The sequence below is a fragment of the Eptesicus fuscus genome, chromosome 7 (genome assembly GCF_027574615.1).
Source record: "Eptesicus fuscus isolate TK198812 chromosome 7, DD_ASM_mEF_20220401, whole genome shotgun sequence".
In the NCBI taxonomy this organism is placed as follows: domain Eukaryota; kingdom Metazoa; phylum Chordata; class Mammalia; order Chiroptera; family Vespertilionidae; genus Eptesicus; species Eptesicus fuscus.
The window spans coordinates 18,264,435-18,270,446 of record NC_072479.1 but is presented as its reverse complement, the minus strand read 5'-3'; the positions used below and the strand labels follow the sequence as shown (position 1 = coordinate 18,270,446).

At 44.1% G+C, this 6,012-nt stretch overlaps 1 pseudogene; it reads right to left on the bottom strand.

Moving 5' to 3' along the window:
* Positions 1 to 3,663: 3,663 nt before the first annotated feature.
* Positions 3,664 to 5,242, bottom strand: LOC103288114 (dnaJ homolog subfamily A member 1-like; annotated as a pseudogene).
* Positions 5,243 to 6,012: the final 770 nt, after the last annotated feature.

The window sequence follows — 6,012 nt, the reverse complement described above, 5'->3', positions numbered from 1 at the left end:
CCTTCTCTGACTGGCTTATTTCACTTAGCATAATGCCCTCCAGTTCCATCCATGCTGTTGCAAAAGGTAAGAAAACAGGGAAATTCTTGGTGTCTTCAGCAACATCCTTCCACATGGCTGCCATTCCTTGTTAAGCTTTTCGTCAGCTTTTTGGCTCAGTAATTGGCTTGCTTTCTCACCTGCATGGGAGAGCATCTTCCTCTTTATCAATTTGCTTTAACATGCTTCCGCCATCCTCCTTCCCCTACAGAAGTCTCAGATGCCTCTCAGAGCGGTACACGGGTGTCCCATTACCCTCTGCTCCCTCGCTCCTGGCTTGGATGGGCTCTCCTCCACCTTAGAACATTCTTTTCTTTTCCTCTTTTTCCTCATCACATAAGGAACGGAACAACTGAGTTTACACCTATTTTTAGAGATAGATTTTTAAAACAGGAGCACAGAGAATTGCAGTTCAATGTGATCCCATAGGGACAGTGCTTTGGGGGACTCAAAACAACTAAGTTTTATGCCATCTCTGACTTACTGTGTGACCTTGGAGCCAGCCACTTGCCCTCTCTGTGTCTCAGTCCCCCGGGGTGGGATCATAATATCTACCATCAAGCAGTGCTCCGAGCATGAATGAATTATTATCCCAAACACCCTTTGAGCTTCTGGGACAAAGGTGCTATGTTAATACACAGTATCCCTCTTCTTCTTCTTCTCATTAGTATTATTCAAACCCAGATGGCATTATTATTGTTGTTGATTGACAGCCCCGCATAGCCCCATTCACGGGTGTCAGAGAGCCAGGCGGTAGTTAACACAAGCAAAAACCATGTTTAAAACAAAGCCCAAGGAACACTCCAATAGTGTGAGCCTTGGGCTGCTATTAAAGCCAGAGCAGCTGCGGTGGCAACACGGAGGGACAGGGCAAGGAAATGCATCCCGGAGCACAAAGAGGGGAAAGTGGGTCTTGACACTGATCATATAATCGTGCTGGGCTTTTATAGACACTGGGAGGCCTCAAACAGAATAAATGCTTGAACTTTATCCACGGTTTACAGGCAGGGGCTGTAAAGGTCTTTGTTGCTGTTGCTGCCATATTAATGACCCAGCTTGGGGCTCTGCAGCCGCTGCCGCCGCCGCCGCCGGCCGCTTCTTCCAAAGAAAACAAATCAAAGTGAGTAACTCGATGTCCGGCAATGAGTTTTCCATTATATAAAAATAAGTATAAATCTCTCCCAGTCGGGCAGCCCCACTGCGACGTCGGAGGCTGGTGAAGGGGTCAAGGTGGCTAGACACTTTGAACCCCTGAACTAGTGCATCAAAAAGAGGCTCCTTCTCCATGTTAATTGCAAAATAAACAGATGAAAATAAACCGTGGAGCTCTGGCTCTGTGGACAGTGTTTGCACCAAAGCAGAGAGGATGGGAGGCTGCTGGCAGGGGATGGTTTCCCTTGATCTGGTTCTCCCTTACCTTTCCTACTCTGCCTAGGCTGATAAAGACCCCTGAGTAACTGACCCTCCACAAGCAGGGACATTAGTCTTCAGCTCCAGGCCATGCCTTGCAACATTCGAGAAGCCTTAATCAAAGTGGTATCTTGCACAGATGCAATTTAGTGCCTTGGAGGCTTTAAAAAATGGTTGTCCATTCATATTCTGATTGTCTTAACAGAATGTGAGAGTTCTTGGTCAGCGTTAGGAAGCTGAAACGTGGAGGCACATGCCTTGGTGGGGGAATTGGACAAATGGATGAACAATAATAGCCTGAGCTCCCGGGACATGGCCAAATGGATGACTTTGGGTAGTTGGGCTGGGAAGTGGTGAGCATGTGAAATAAGGCGGGTGAGCGTGAAGGAAGAAAGTGGGACACTGGAGTGAGAGAGGGAGAGTTTGTCCCTGGAGGGGGTGTGTGATGGTTTGGGGATGTAGTGAAGGGAATGACAGGGACAGTTAGTGTCAAGGGAAAGACATTAGACATCTGGAGGGGCAGGAGATGGGGCCCTGGAGCGGGAGGCAGGTGATTCCTCCTGAGTGGTGCTGATTATAGGGTCTGCAATCCCCATCCCATCCCATCCCCATTCTTCCTTCAGATGCAGCAGAAAGAATCCAACATTCTGCTTGGATGTGGTGCTTTTCCTTCCCTAAAATAGCAGATACCCACCCAGCAAAAGTAAGTGTGTTTCTTTTATCCAAACACTTTGTTTTCTTGTCTATATTTTATCGTCCTTCTCTTCATCCCCAGACCTCTTTCCTTACCTGGGTCCTTTCTGACTCTCTTTTCTTTGCTACCAGTGACCATTGATCAGTCCATTCATTCATTCATTCATTCATTCAGTCAACATTGTGGAACACCTTCTACAGTGACTTTCCAGAAACCATACAAAGCATTCTAGATGCCACTAAGGTAGGGTCTCTGTCCTGAAGCAGTTCTCTTCCCAGCGTCTGAGACCAACTGGTCCTGAGCTAAGTACCGATACAGAAATAATCACAGAGCCCGGGCCGCTTCGGGTCAGGGTGGGTGAGAGGTTGTGGTATGTGTGTCTGGGTGGTGATAGTAAGGAAGGATTCAAGGAGAGAGTGGTTGAGCTGAAACATGAAAACCATATGGGAGTTAGATGGAGAAGAAGGGGGAAGGATCTGGCATAAAGAGGAAACAGCATGTTCAAAGAATGGAAGTTGGATTGATGAAAGAGAAAAGACAGAGCCAGAACAACAGCAAAGCAGGTTAAGGAGCCAGGCTCTGGGAGTGACAGGCTGCCTGGAGAGGCGGGAGCAGAGAATGCGAGAGAGGTGAGGCTGATAGGTGGGCAGGGGCCAGATCACAAAAGGCCTAATATACCACAAAGAGGAGTTCAGACTTGATATTGAAGGTACAGGAATCTACTGAAATGTTTGACATGTGGGGTGGGTCAGGGACAAGATCAGATTAAAGAGAGATCACGCTGGTTGTGAGATAAATAGACTGGAGGGCAGGGGTGTGAGTAGAGAGACCAGTTAGTTAGAAAGTTGTCATCTCCAGGGCAAGAGACAACCTGGCCCAAGCTAAGTAGGACAGGGGCAAAGAATACAGATTATGTAAAAAGGTGAGTCATCTAAAGAGCAAGGCATGGGAAAAGCAAGGAGAGGATGCCTCCCAGAATTCTAGCAAGTCTAATAAATCCCTCCTCCTGTTCACTCCTTCATAGCTCCTCTCCTGGAAGGGCACTTCAAACTCCTCTCATTCAAACTCTCTCTCCTTGCGTCTCTGGTTTTGTTCAAGTCTCCTCTTCATACCTTCCTTTCACATACATACAGCACCATGGCTCCTAACAACTGCTCTTCTCCAATATCCTAAAGATCCTTCTCCTCCAAATCTCATTTTCACCTTCTTTATTCTTGCTTTTTCCCAATTCTATGCTTTTCCCAGCTTGCACCACAGTAGAGGATGAACTGGTTTCCAGCCTCTTGCCTTAAGGGCTGCTTGGGAGAGAGAATTGAAGGACTTTCTGGGAGGCAGGGTGAGGGAGATTTGGGTGAATTTAAGGCAGAAATAAAATTAAGTTGGTCTGGTTTTCTTCCCTGAAATAACAGCCCATTGGTAATAGATTAAATGTGCCCCCTGGACATTTTCACATGCATACTCCTAAATTTGAGATTTTTTTTTTATTAGAATGGGAGAGAATCTAATTTTCTTGGGCACTTTCATAGTTCAGGAAAGTGTGCCCTAAATTCAATGATTAGATGACCGTTTGCATATGGTCTATGGTAAATTGGCATGCCTTCATTTGGCACACACTTGATGTCTCCATGCTTGACACTCTGACCTGGATGAGAGGTGATGACTATGGTTCGGTTGTCAAAAGTAGCTATTGGCTTTTGGAAGTTACACAATTCTCCAACCAGCTGTATGTCCATACTCATGAAAAGGTCTTCTCCTGGGGGAGTGAAAACAGCATGGTCCTTTTTTTTTTTTCTTTTTAATGAAGTGGCAAAATGAAAAACACTTTTTATTCTCCCCTTCCTTCCTTTACAGCTTTTATTTAAACTTTGAAATTTATAAAAATTTCACTCCAATTTTCATTTCTTTACATTCAACATTATTTTGTATTGGTTTCAGGTTTTATATTAGTTACAGAATAGTGGTTAGACAATCATATACTTTACAAAGTGTTCCCCGATATTTCTAGTACCCACCTGGCATCATACCATCATTACAACACTACTGACTATATTCCCTATTTAAGTGACAATGGGTTTACAGGTTCCTTTCAGTCTTTCTTGTTCTTCCTTTTCTTTCTCACTTCTTCCCTCATTTTCTTTATATAGTATCTCAATTGGCCATCAAAGCTCAGTGAAGGCACTGGGACATGCTTCATCTATTTATTTTTATTTTTTATTATTTTTTTTAATTTCTTAATTGATTAAGGAGTCACATATTTGTCCTCATCCCCCCATTCCCATCCCACACCCCTCCCCACGGATGCCCCAACCCCCTGTTGAACTTAGCCATTGGATAGGCTCGTATGCATGCACACAAGTCCTTTGGTTGATCTCTCTCCCCCTCCCCCCACCAGCATGGTCCTTTTGACCTAAAACAATGATACTGTCTCCTGGCTCCAGGCCAGGTTCTTGGTCTCCTTCACCACGAAATGTTATCTTTTGGCCACCTTTCATGCCTTTGTCAATATGAACTTCTAGAATCTTCTCTCAAACTATCTTCCTTCCATTGCACCTTTTACATCTACCTTTAGGATGGATTCATTCCTCGTGGCCCTGGCACTCCATGCACACAGATTGAACTGGCTGAACCATTCCAGGTCGGATCTGAGGAATTCTCATTTGCATTCCAGTATCTCGGCACTCTACTGCTCCTTTCTTACACCTCTGCCTTTGTATTTGTCACATACCATGTTCATTGGTTCTTTGGCAGAGCTAGTTTTTTTGTTGCACTACTATGTACACCTTCTAAGATTACTGATGAACAACATTTTTACCTCTCCTTTCTCTCTGCATCCTTCTTTCTCCTCCAAAAGATGTCCATCGGGGGAGCCAAAGCCACCACCTGCTCCACCTTCTTTAATTGCCTGTTTTCTTTTGTCATATAATACCTGTTTCTTTACATCAGAGAGCATTTTGTAAGCTTAAGAAATCTGTTTAAACGTCTCTCCTTTATTTAGCTTCTTATCAGGGTGGTACTTCAAGGCCAGCTTCCTGTAAGCCTTTTTCAATGCTTTCTGGATTTGACCCCCAAAACATCATAGTAAGTGGTTTCTTTCACCATTTTGACAGGCAGTGAGCAGGCTAAGGCCTGTGTGGAGGAGCAGGAGAGAGCACATTGCTGTCGAGAACATAATTCTTAAGAGAACAAGAGAGAAGCTGCCCTTCCCCCTGCTCCTTCCCAGCCACTGCAGGGAGTGGGAGCATGACTCCTGATTCAGACATTTCGGAAAGACAAGTGGAGACTTCAGAGGAAACATGAGGAATCACTTTTGTGATTTCCATATTAACAAGTCCAAAGCAGCTTATTTATCACATGATAATGCTCTGCTTGGCAATTTCACATCCATTACATTTCCTCTAATCTCACATCAACCTTTTGAGGTAATTATAGTTCCACTTTATAGATGAAGAAGCTGCTGGTTACCAAACTGGCCCAGGTCTGTGTGAGTCTTTAGCCTACAGCCTCCCCCACTCTGCCATGCACTCCCTCCATTGTCAAGTCAATTCTGTTAAAAAAATAAAAGTAAAACAATAATAAGCCACATTAGCCTAACATAAATGTAACCTTACACTTTTTCCTCTGTCTCCTAAAACGTTAGAAATGGATCTCATTCTCTGTATTTTGTTTGAAACAGAGAATTAAAAATGTTTCTTACAGAATTTTGATACTTTTCTCCAGATGAAATATTTGATGTCCTGAGAAGTTTTTTGGTTTATGTACTTGTTTGTTCCTGACAATAGCATCAAATAAAATCTTTCACTAACCCCATCTTTCAGCCCTTTTCCAAGACAGCTCCTCTGAGAAGCTAATCTTGGAAGAAAATCGTTTAC